This window comes from Odocoileus virginianus, chromosome 16, assembly GCF_023699985.2.
Source record: "Odocoileus virginianus isolate 20LAN1187 ecotype Illinois chromosome 16, Ovbor_1.2, whole genome shotgun sequence".
Taxonomy (NCBI): Eukaryota; Metazoa; Chordata; class Mammalia; order Artiodactyla; family Cervidae; genus Odocoileus; species Odocoileus virginianus.
Window position 1 is genome coordinate 29,390,323 of NC_069689.1, and position 13,637 is coordinate 29,403,959.

Below are 13,637 nucleotides of genomic sequence, written 5' to 3' on the forward strand. Positions count from 1 at the left end.
TGGGTTTAGTCCCTGGGTCAGGAAGATTCCCCTGGAGAAGGAAATGACAACCCACTCCAGTATTCTTGCCTGGGAAATCCCATGGACAGAGGAGTCCAGTGAGCTACAGTCCATTAGGTTGCAAAGAGTTGGACATGACTGAGCAACTAAGCATACAGCATACACATAAATGTCATTGCATGACTTTCAAACACCTAAATCTCTATGGCTGGGAGACTGTCCTTATGGGTAACAGTATAAATTAGCCAACTATGATAGTATGTCTTAGTTCACACTTGGATGACACCATCAGGTTTGAAACATTGAGTGTAAAGACATCTCTGCTCATCCAATGCCAAACCAACTAGGAAAAAATCTAGCATGGCTAGAATTTAACAAATGCCTGGAATAAAAGATGCGAAGTAAGCAGCCTATTTGCCTAATTACAACAGAAGTTACATTCTTAGGCAAGAATATTTCATTAACGTGAAAAATATAAAATCCCTCTTTCTCTACTGTAGGAGGCATTCTATTTTTAGATTTCATCCTCAAGTCTATGATTTTCCCCCAAATCTTCCAATTATAAGGTCATTAGCATCTTCTTCTTTAGCAACATCTAAAGAAGTTGTTTTGCCAAGGTCTCTCACTCTTACTTAATAAAAAAAAATACAAAAGTTGTTAAATCTAAAATCTACACTATTCTCCCTGGCCTGGCATGCTACAGTCAATGGGGTCACAAAGAGCCGGAGAGCCGGACAATTCAGTTCAGTTGCTCAGTTGTGTCCAACTTTTCTTTTTTTTTTTTTTTGTAAAATAAACGTAATAGAAAATTTACCATCTTTAATCATTTTTAAGTGCTCAGTTCAGGAGATTCAATACATTGATGATGTTGTGTGACCATCACCACCATCAGTCTCCAGAATGCTTTTCATCTTACAAAACTGAGACTCAACCCATTCAATACACTCCATTCCCTCCTCCCCGAAACCCTTAGCAACCACCACTCTACTTTCTGTCTCTCTGAAATTTGACTACTCTAGGGACCTCATATAAATGGAATCATACCGTTTTTGGTTGTTCTGTGTGTGTGCAAGAGAGACTGGTTTCTTCATTTGGCATAATGTCCTCAAGATTCATTCATGTTGTCGTATATGTCAGAATCTCCTTCCTTTTTAATGCTATTTGTGTCCAACTTTTCGAGACCCCATGGACCACAGCACGCCAGGCCTCCCTGTCCATCACCAACTCCTGGAGTCTACTCAAAACTCATCTCCATTGAGTCAGTGATGCCATTCAACCATCTCATCCTCTGTCGTCCCCTTCTCCTCCTTCCTTCAATCTTTCCCAGAATCAGGGTCTTTTAAAATGAGTCAGGGCGGGAGGAGCGGCAGCGGTCAAGCTACTCGGCTTCGAGAAGGCTCTCGGCGCGCCGCGGCCCTCAGGCACCCGGCTCTCGCCCGCCCCGCCGCCACGATGCCCAAGAGGAAGGGCAGCTCCGCCGAGGGGGCGGCGAAGGAGGACCCCAAGAGGAGATCGGCGAGGTTGTCAGCTAAACCTGCTCCTGCAAAAGTGGAAACGAAGCCAAAAAAGGCGGCGGGAAAGGATAAATCTTCAGACAAAAAAGTGCAAACAAAAGGGAAAAGAGGAGCAAAGGGAAAACAGACGGAAGTGGCCAACCAAGAGACTAAAGAAGACTTGCCTGCAGAAAATGGGGAGACTAAAAACGAGGAGAGCCCAGCCTCTGATGAAGCAGAAGAGAAAGAAGCCAAGTCTGATGAATAACCACACACTCAGTCCTGTCAGTGGTCCCTTTTCCCTTCTTGTACAATCCAGAGGAATATTTTTATCAACTATTTTGTAAATGCAAGTTTTTTAGTAGCTCTAGAAACATTTTTAAAAAGGAGGGAATCCCACCTCATCCCATTTTTTAAGTGTAAATGCTTTTTTTTTTAAGAGGTGAAATCATTTGCTGGTTGTTTATTTTTTGGTACAACCAGAAAATAGTGGGATATTGGATATGGGAGGCTTTGATTGTCTTGGGTGTCAGCTTAACATTCCATAGATGGGGGGTAGTTTTTATATCCTATAATACAAAAGCATACTAAATGGCAGTTTGGAGTCAGTTGTGCATTTAATGTCTTGAACACTTTAAATTACTTCTCTTCCCATATTGTTTTGGTAGAATTATTTCCTACAGCAAACCACTTTTTGATCTTGGCTTTCCTGGTCAGAATTTTGTGCACTATACTATAACATCTTTGGTCGTGGTAGTCCAATTTTCCTAGTAACTTGGTTAACGTGCTGTGAACAATTGACAGTTTGGGTATGTAGTATATATGATATTAAATTGTGAATCAGTGGGACTTATGATGTAACAACATATCAATATTTGAAGATATTGGTACTTGATATCCTGTTAAGGAAAGTTTGCTCCAAATTTTAAGCTGGAAAGTCACTGGAATAACTCTACACTGGAATCACAACTACATGATATTTTAGATTTCTGGTATGTTTGTGAAGAATTGTGTACAAATTGAAATGTCTGTGTAGTGATCCTCAAAACAACCAATAAAATCTCAGTTATAAAAGAAAATAAATAAATAAATAAAAATGAGTCAGCTCTTCGCATCAGGTGGCCAAAGTATTGGAGTTCCAGCTTCAACATCAGTCCTTCCAAGGAACACCCAGGACTGATCTCCTTTAGGATGGACTGATTGGATCTCCTTGCAGTCCAAGGGACTCTCAAGAGTCTTCAACACCATAGTTCAAAAGCACACGACTTGGCAAATGAACAACAAACGCTATTCTACCAGCCTGAGTCCCTCTATAAACTGTAGAATCCAGCTGGAATTCTTTCTAACACTCTGACCGACTCTAGAGCACAGATTCAAGTTACGTCGTTATCTCTGGAACCCTTGAAAAAATAATCTAACATACACGTACCTTACATGAACACACAAAAAAGTTCTGTCACTCACATTCCACAGCAGTACAACTGCATCTCAGATTCAACCTTCCAAATTGAAATCCAATCACTTTCCCATGGCAGGAAATGAAACCACTGATGTTGTCTCACTCTTGGCTCAACCCTTCCCCAATACACGCAGTGTGTGCGGCCTGTGTCCCCACCCTCCACTGTAACCTCCCGGTTCCCTTCATGATTCAACACCATTAATTCCCTTCTGCCATTCTGGCAGGGGGTCACGGTGGGGGTGGAGACAGAAGAAAAACTATTTTCAGAAGTAATTTTACAAAGTGGCATAGTCAAAGTGGCAAAACATAGCTATTTATAATAATTGTGATAATAGAGCATTAATACACCATTGACCTTTGAGGTCCAAAGAGGAGCTTTTAGCCCACAAACATGAACTAATGAACAATGAATTTTAAAACCTCAAGTTCTTCTCACACTCCCATCCCTGAACCCCATGCCAACTGCTTGTTTCCTCTTGTTTGTTCAAGTAAGGGGAGCATTCTGAGCTTAAATTAGGTGCAAAATAAAGCAGACATTCTATTAACTGCAAAATTGAAAGCCCTTCATTGAAGGAGGATCCACCATTTTCACACTCACCACCCACTCACGCCCGGGCATGCGGAGCCTGCCTATGTTGGCGGTGTGTGTTCTCTGTCTTCATCCCTAGTCACATAGTCATCAAGGTAGGAGGAATACTTTTTCAACCAATGCAATTTTAGTTATTTCATTTTTTAACTCAATGTTTTCATTTATTTATTTATTTACAGACTATGCTTCCACTGATAGTTTTTAAATAAGTTTTTTGAAGTTTTTTTTTCTAAGTTTCAAATTCAGTTTCTCTCTGAAGTGAAACAGACCCTGTTTGCCAAATTGTAATCTCCTGGTCCATTTGCACAAAGGCCTTCACAGAAACACCAAGAGAAGCAAATGCTGAGGCATTCTCAAGCACTTACCACCTAAACACACACACCACATGCACACATAGATGCACACACACAGATGCACACACACACCACACACACCCCCACCCTTAGTGGCGTATTGAGATGCCTCCAAGCTTTTGGAGTCACTTGGCTGAGACTCCAAATGGTATTGGATTTCACACCCAACACTTAGTTTTCTAGTGTTGAGGATAGAAATCCAAATATGAAAATTTTTAAATTGCTAGGATTTGAACATATGCTTACGTCAAACTTCTTACTGCCTCAATAGGCCTCTGTTGATCCATAAAGCTATTTTCACTTTTCTTCACTTCTCTTCCTACCTGTTGATGGGTGAAAATTAAATACAAGTACTCTGTTTAAAAAGACAACTATGCTATTGTGCTTGAAGCACTCAGAAATGGTTTATTCCTTTCCAATCTTTCATTCAAATTTATTTTCTCCAGTACAGTGGGACAGGTTCTTTATTTCTCTCTGTCCTAGACCACAGGCACCTAAATTGCAAGAATTAGTTCTAAGAGGGCATTTAACAGGACTGAAGTTTGCTTTCATACCCGCTCTACATCAAAGTACCAATCTTCAAGGGCTGACTATATTCCTATTATACAAGTTAATGAATCATTCTACATTTTCTAATATCTTCAGTTTTAAATGCAACAATATCCTCATATAAAAATGCTGGGTCATCTATGAAAGATGTTGAAACATTCAGTGCATGAGTCATCACTGCAAAGCGTGAGACTGTGTATGCTTTGAACTTACTAAGATTTCACTTTCCCGTAGGAAATTGAGTTGGCTTTCTTTCTATAAAACAAATGAAATGGACTCATATGAGTACAATGTGATATTATATCTGAAAAGGAGACAAATGTAAAGGATAAAAACTTTGAAACCAAGAGTTTAAAATGAGACTGTTGAGAAATAACACGGTATGTATTATTATCTCCATTTTGCATGAGGACATCAAAGTTCAGCAATAGGACCAACTAGATAATTGCAGGGCTCTGTGCAAAATGAAAACGCAGGACCCTGTGTTCAAAAATAATCAATAATTTCAAGGCAGCAGCAGTAGGGCACTAAACCAAGTGCAAGCCCCATGCATCTGCTAGATTGCACATATATGAAAACTTACTACTCAGAGAAATTCAATAACTTGCATAAGATCAAGAACTAATGAGCAGGTGGAATTTGAACCCTGGCAGCTTGACTTCAAAATTCAAAACTCCCACTCTTAGACACAACAATAAGCACCATTCAGGACTTCCCTGGTGGTACAGGGAATAAGAATCCATCTGCCAGTGCAGGGGATATGGGTTCTATCACTGGTCCGGGAAGATTATACACGCCAAGGAGCAATTAAGCCTGCGTGCCACAACTACTAAGCCCGAGCGCTATCCAGTAGGGTCTGCAAGCCACAACTACTAAGCTTGTGTGCCAAAACTACTGAGCCCATGTACCCTAGAGCCTATGCTCTGCAACAAGAGAATCCACCGCAATGAGAAGCCCAGGCACCACATCTAGAGAGCAGCCCCTATTCTCTGCAACCAGAGAAAGCCCATGTGCGGCAATGAAGCCCCAACACAACCAAAAATTAATAATTTTTTAAAAACCACTTACTGAGTGTTTTCTGTGTGCCAAGCATAAAGATCAGCTCATAGGATCGCTACAACAGTCTAAACATTCTTATATCCATTTTACAGAAAACAAACTTAGAAAGGTTGAGTCCTCTAAACACTGAAGTGGACAGTTGCTATTTTTTTGGCTATCCAGCATCCATGACTGCTTCATAAATACACATCAATACCATTCTGAAGACTTACCTCTTGCAGAATGTAAGCACCCTGAGGGCAAGGACATTTTCTTATTCTTCAGCATATTCCCAGTGCTGAGAACAGTAGATAATAAATAATAAGGGTTTGCTGACTTAGATATGTACACTATTTTCCCACAACAGCAGTCAAAGTCTTAAGACTTTTACAAACTCAGATCCTTCCTCACATCACCATTACAGCAAGACAGGACGGGCAGCACATGCCCTAAGCTAGAATTCTCCTGGAACATTACTCTTTAGTAGGGTGCCAAAAACACAGAAATGGTAGACCCTGATCATTCCAATGGATTCCCTGATCCATTATTGTGGATCACAATAAACTGTGGAAAATTCTGAAAGAGATGGGAATACCAGACACCCTGACCTGCCTCTTGAGAAACCTGTATGCAGGTCAGGAAGCAACAGTTAGAACTGGACATGGAACAACAGACTGGTTCCAAATAGGGAAAGGAATACATCCAGGCTGTATATTGTCACCCTGCTTATTTAACTTATATGCAGAGTACATCACGAGAAATGCTGGGCTGGAGGAAGCACAAGCTGGAATCAAGATTTCCAGGAGAAATATCAATAACCTCAGATATGCAAACCCCCCTTATGGCAGAAAGGGAAGAAGAACTAAACAGCCTCTTGATCAAAGTGAAAGAGGACAGTGGAAAAGTTGGCTTAGAGCTCAACATTCAGAAAACTAAGATCATGGCATCTAGTCCCATCACTTCATGGCAAACAGATGGGGAAACAGTGGAAACAATGGCTAACTTTATTTTTCTGGGCTCCAAAATCACTACAGATGGTGATTGCAGCCATGAAATTAAAAGATGCTTACTCCTTGGAAGGAAAGTTAGGACCAACCTAGACAGCATATTAAAAAGCAGAGACACTCGACTAGCCAAAGCAATCTTGAGAAAGAAGAATGGAACTGGAGGAATCAACCTGCCTGACTTCAGGCTCTACTACAAAGCCACAGTCATCAAGACAGTATGGTACTGGCACAAAGACAGAAATAGAGATCAATGGAACAAAATAGAAAGCCCAGAGATAAATCCACATACCTACGGACACCGTATCTTCAACAAAGGAGGCAAGAATATACGATGGAAAAAAGACAACCTCTTTAACAAGTGCTGCTGGGAAAACTGGTCAACCACTTGTAAAAGAATGAAACTAGGACACTTTCTAAAACCATACACAAAAATAAACTCAAAATGGATTAAAGATCTAAATGTAAGACCAGAAACTATAAAACTCCTAGAGGAGAACATAGGCAAAACACTCTCCGACATAGGTCACAGCAAGATCCTCTATGACCCACCTCCCAGAATATTGGAAATCAAAGCAAAAATAAACAAATGGGACCTAATGAAACTTAAAAGCTTTTGCACAACAAAGGAAACTATAAGCAAGGTGAAAAGATAGCCCTCAGATTGGGAGAAAATAATAGCAAATGAAGAAACAAAGGATTAATCTCAAAAATATACAAGCAACTCCTGCAGCTCAATTCCAGAAAAATAAATGACCCATTCAAAAAATGGGCCAAAGATCTAAACAGACATTTCTCCAAAGAAGACATACAGATAGCTAACAAACACTTGAAAAGATGCTCAACATCACTCATTATCAGAGAAATGCAAATCAAAACCTCAATGAGGTACCATTACACGCCAGTCAGAATGACTGCTATCCAAAAGTCTACAAGCAATAAATGCTGGAGAGGGTGTGGAGAAAAGGGAATCCTCTTACACTGTTGGTGGGAATGCAAACTAGTACAGCCACTATGGAGAACAGTGTGGAGATTCCTTAAAAAACTGGAAATAGAACTGCCATATGACCCAGCAATCCTGCTCCTGGGCATACACACCGAGGAAACCAGATCTGAAAGAGATACGTGTACCCCAGCGTTCATCGCAGCACTGTTTATAATAGACAGGACATGGAAGCAACCTAGATGCCCATCAGCAGACTAATGGATAAAGAAGCTGTGGTATATATACACCATGGAATATTACTCAGCCATTAAAAAGAATTCATTTGAATCAGTTCTAATGAGATGTATGAAAATGGAGCCCATTATACAGAGCGAAGTAAGCCAGAAAGATAAAGACCAATACAGTATACTAACGCATATATATGGAATTTAAAAAGATGGTAAAGATAACCCTATATGCAAAACAGAAAAAGAGACACAGATGTACAGAACAGACTTGTGGACTCTGTGGGAGAAGGCGAGGGTGGGATGTTCTGAGAGAATAGCATTGAAACAAGTATACTATCAAGGGTGAAACAGATCACCAGCCCAGGTTAGATTCATGAGAAAAGTGCTCAGGTTTGGTGCACTGGGAAGACCCAGAGGCATGGGATGGAGGAGGCGGCGGGAGGGGGGATCAGGATGGGGAATACATGTAAATCCATGGCTGATTCATGTCAATGTATGGCAAAAACCACTACAATATTGCAAAGTAATTAGCCTCCAACTAATAAAAATAAATGAAAAAAAAAAGTAAAAAGCAGAGACATTACTTTGCCAACAAAGGTCCATCTAGTCAAGGCTATGGTTTTTCCAGTAGTCATGTATGGATGTGAGAGTTGGACTATAAAGAAAGCTGAGCGCAGAAGAATTGATGCTTTTGAACTGTGGTGTTGGAGAAGACTCTTGAGAGTCCCTTGGACTGCACAGAAATCCAAGCAGTCCATCCTAAAGGAGATCAGTCCTGGGTGTTCACTGGAAGGACTGATGCTGAAGTTGAAACTCCAATACTTTGGCCACCTGATGCAAAGAGCTGATTCATTTGAAAAGACCCTAATGCTGGGAAAGATTGAGGGCAGGAGGAGAAGGGGACAACAGAGGATGAGATGGTTGGATGGCATCACCGACTTAATGGACATGGGTCTGGGTGTACCCCGGGAGTTGGTGATGGACAGGGAGGCCTGGCGTGCTGCAGTTCATGGGGTCGCAAAGAGTTGGACACAACTGAGCAACTGAACTGAACTGATCATTCCAATGGTCCTGGCCTGACAAGTATAGTGAACCATGCTTTTTGTGCAGGTTCTGTCTTAACACTAAGCCTCACTCTCTAGCCTTCTCATTACACACATGCTACACACATGAGCTACTCATTACATGTATCCAAGTCAGGGGTCCCCAAGGCCACCCCCCAGTTTTAAGGATTTGCCAGAAGAACTCACAGAACTCAGAAAGCCTGGTATAGTCATGGTTATGGTTTATTACAGCAAAGGATATCGATTAAATAAAATCAGCAAGGCAAAGAGGCCCACAGAGCGGAGTCCAGGGGAAAACAGTGGCAACCTCTCCTTAATTTCTCACAGTTGAGTTGCATGGACAATGCTTAATTCTCCTATCAGTGCAGGTGACAGTACCAGCCAGGGAAGGTCACCAAGGAAATTGGCGTTGGTCTAGAGTTTTTACAAGGGTCAGTCATATAGGCGTGCAACACCTGACCTGAGCTACTCAGTCTGCAGACCCACAGAGGGTCAAAGTAATACAATGCAGCCGAAGTCTTCAGGCAAACAGAAATGGTATTCACTAAGTCACGTTGTTGGCATTAACTATCCGGTTGAACTGATACAGCGTGACCCAAGGCCTCAGAAATACAAAAACACTCTTTTCAGGCAGGATCTCCCAAGGACTCAGAGTAGTTCTCTTTCAGGAGCCAGTCAAGGGCAGCCCTTCTGAAGACAGATCTGTATTGAAAGGAGCAAAACTTCAGCATCCTGGCTCTACTGAGCTAACCTTGCACTGTACAACAGCCAATAAATCTCTTTGCTTCAATTAGCCAGAATTGATTTCTGTTGCTTGTGCTCATGTTGATGTTTGACAGAAAACAACAAACTTCTGTAAAGCAATTATCCTTCAATTAAAAAGAATACATTTTTTTAAAGTTCCACATATATACTAAAAAAAAAAGAAAAAGAATCTATGCAATCTCTCAGCTACTAATTATAAAACCAAAATGTATATTCGGGTCTGCCAGATTGTAACAACTACGTCTCTAAGAATTGGGTTTTACACTGTGGTGTCCTCAATGACAGGGGTGAGGGGGCGGGGAATATATCTATAAGTACAGTTGGTTCATTTTGCTCTGCAGGAGTATCTAACACAACATTGTAAAGCAACTATACTGTAATAAAAATTAATTAATTCATTTTTACAGGGCATCACTTAGGATAAGAACTTGTTAACTAGATCCCAATCATTAATCTATAAAATTTAAGGCATAACTCTGCAGTCCTTCTTATTAGAATTCACCCTAAAGAAAAGAGTGAATACACGAAGACAGATTTACAAATATATTTTTTACAGCATTATTTTTTATGGCACAAGATGAGAAACAATCTATACATCCAACTAACAGATGATCGGTTAAATCACAAGTTAGCAAACCTTTTCTGTGAAGGTCTACATAGGAAATACTTCCAGATTTTCAGCAATACAGTCTCATATGCAACCACACAACTCTGCCTTTTTAGGGGTAAAGTAGCCACAGATAATACACAAACAAATGAGGATGGCTATGTTCCAATAAAACACGAACGGATTGGAGGGGGACAAGATTTGGCCTGTGGGCCATAGTTTGCCAACCTCTGGATTAAATTATGATAAATATGATTAAATATAACACAAAATTATTCAGTTTTTTAAATTAAGTAGATCCATATTGCAGATATGAAAAAACTGCTATGATATAACAACCAAGTGAATAAAACATGTGGAATTACACTATACAAACAACTTTCAGGGGGAATAAAGATTTGTATATACACAGGAAAAATGCTGAAATGATATGCATGAGACTGTCCATAGTTATCTCTGGAAGGCTGGACTTAGGTGGACTTTCATTTACTACAGCACACATTTCTCTACTGCTTGAATTTTTTATTATAAACATGTGTGATATTTGCAATCAGATAGAAATTTTTTTTCAGAAATTAAAGTTGAAGGATCCAGCTGGAACACCTACTTAGTCCCATACTAAATTATTCAGGCACCTAATAAGTAAGAAATGCTGAACATAGGATGAATTCTGTATTCAATAGAAGACACTCTTCTAGTATAGGCATTAAGGTGTCATGAGCCCATAAAGTTCCTACCAAGACAAAGTTCTAGAGAATTCTTTTAGAATCTCAAAGCCACATTCTTTTCCTCTACCCATCAAAACAAATGTTCCACCAACAGTCTTCTCTCAAAAGGAATAGATTTTTAACCACCTCAAAATGTACAAGCCCTGGTGAGAAAAGACTTAAGATTGTGAGTCTCGGGAAATAATCCTTATTTACAGCTCTGCCACACTTCAAATGCATGAATGAGTGAAATTCCTTCAGTCATGTCCAACTCTTTGCGACCCCATGGACTATATAGTCCATGGAATTCTCCAGGCCAGAATACTGGAGTGGGTAGCCTTTCCCTTCTCCAGGGGATCTTCCCAACCCAGGGATGGAACCCAGGTCTCCTGAATCGCAGGCGGATTCTTTACCAGCTGAGCCACAAGGGAAGCCCAAGAATACTGGAGTGGGTAGCCTAGGGGATCTTCCCGACCCAGGAATTGAACCGGGGTCTCCTGCAATGCAGGCCGATTCTTTACCAACTGAGCTATGAGGGAAGCCACATAGCAGTCCAGTTAAGTATTCATATTCCATTTCTAAAATATTTCCCAATGCCTGAAATTTCCCAACCTGTCTTAACAAAGCACTACTTTCTTGAATTGAATTTATATGCTGCATAAACAATCCACATACCATGAGACACAAAAGAGCCAATGCTAGGTTTCTTAGCTATATAAAAACAAATACGAACCCACACAATCATTTTAATTTCTTTTACTACCTTTTTTTTTTTTCAATGACTGTTAACGTCACTGATAGTTTACAGAAAAGACCAAAAACCAAGAACTGGACTCTTTCCCCAAACCTTGTTTACTTCCAAGGGGTCGTTTTGGACCAGTAGCTGTCATAAGGAAAGCCCAACTGGTCTCAACAGTCACAGTTCCCTGGATGCTGGCTTTTCCCTCTCAACCAGTGTCATGTAATTTCAGACTGATAACCCACGTTCCAGAATTACCTGCATAAAATATTCTAGCTGAAAATGGTCTTAAAAGTGCTTTTTTAACAATTGTTTCTAACCTTTAATGTGTCAAAAAGATGATAGTTTACTATCTCCATGTGATTAACATAAGAAAACTCATTTGTAGATAGCTTGGTCAGATCCAATCAAAGGAAGCCTCCCTTTCTGTTAACTGGATAATTAATGGCATTTTTTAAACTAACACTGATCCAACTATCCTTTATGCTCACTGGCAGATTGATTATCCAAGAAGAAGTTCTGTTATCTGTATTATCCTATTTGGATGAGAAGGAAGGCCTTGGGGAAGGGACAAAAGGATTAGCTTTGTTTACTCCCTACTCTACCCTTTCACATTCAGCCTCCTTTGTAAGTTGGCTGTGATTTGAGTCTTAAGGAGAAGGGATGAATCTTGATTAAGAAAAAAAATCTTTAATAGAATTAAAATCTGTTTCAGGCATCAAAAATAGAATTTTGATTATGTCCTTGCATCCATGGTTTCTGAAGGGGAAGAGGGAAATAAACTCTTTGCCCACTTACCTGTATTTATCTGCCAAGCTCTTTTCTGTCTATCTCCCCACCCCCGCCTCCAACACTCTCATATTTCTATGACTAAAAAACAAAACCATGGGCTGGTTACTGCAACAGTACCATTTATTTGTGTTCTTCAAGCAGCCTGCAACACAGCCAGAAGATAATGGACACCTCATTTATTCAAGCTCTGAATGATCATATTTAATTCCCTGTGACAGCTGTCTTCCCCACATTAGCATTGCAAATAAGTTCGGTTTTGTAATGGCTTTCTATTGAACATGATTCAATTATGTGCCGTCTGTATCAAGGCAGGATACGGTCTTAGTATCTATAGCAATATTTCTGCAAGCTGCTGCTCTTTACACTGCTCACATTTAAGCTGGCTGTTTACCACAATGCTTTCCTTGAACTATATTGAACCCCCTACACTTTCAAATAAAATAAAGAGGAATGAATGTAATTTGAAAAAGCAGTTACTGGGTATATAGATATTACATACCTCCTCCCTTTTCCATATGTAATCAACCTGGAAGCACTCTGAAAAAACTGCCGATTGTCCTGTTTTAAACCCAGATAATAAAATCATTATGGTCAATTAAACGATTAGATGATGCTAGACAGGCTGGGGTTCAATGGCTGGTTTTGCATATCACTAACACACTGTTAGGCATTAAGGCGATCAGCCCGACTTGAGTCATTTTCATGTAAGGGAGGCGAGAAACCTACACGTGGAAGAAAAGTCCTTCGGGGACTAAAGGAAGAATCCAAGGTGACCTGATCTTAGCAAGAGATAAAATGCAGTCCTCTCTTCTCAAAAATGTACATACAGCTCACTAACCGGCTCCCGCCTCCAAAGTTCATCTGCAGATGTAGCCAACACCTGGGTTTCCATGGGTTCCCTGGCCTCGGCAGCTGTGTAACCAGTGCAAAATGAGGAGACAGAAGAGACAGCTGAGGAGGGAAAATGAGCTGGACACCCAGACTCCACGGGGTGGCATCAAGACCCTGTGTCACCGTGACTCTGAAGCACCTGGGCAGACTGCCCAACACTGATTCATGGTCTCCTAAAGGACAACAAAAGCTCTCTGGGCCGCTTTTACATCCCCATGTTAGAAGGAGCACCAAGGTGGAGCACGGTGACTTTCCTCCCAGCAAGGAGATATGGGAACTGGCCGGAGGGCTGGGAAGTGGACACTTAGCATCCTGGCTGAGTCCTTTCTCTCCTTTGATTCTGTCTACTGTTCAGTTCAGGAATGAGGTAATACGCAAACTTGACTCCACACAAAAATCATATGCCCCAACACA

At 40.6% G+C, this 13,637-nt stretch overlaps 1 pseudogene; it reads left to right on the plus strand.

Annotated features, from left to right (window-relative positions):
• Window positions 1-1,452: 1,452 nt before the first annotated feature.
• On the plus strand, window positions 1,453-2,090 carry LOC110137516 (non-histone chromosomal protein HMG-14 pseudogene; annotated as a pseudogene).
• The last annotated feature ends 11,547 nt before the right edge of the window (window positions 2,091-13,637 follow it).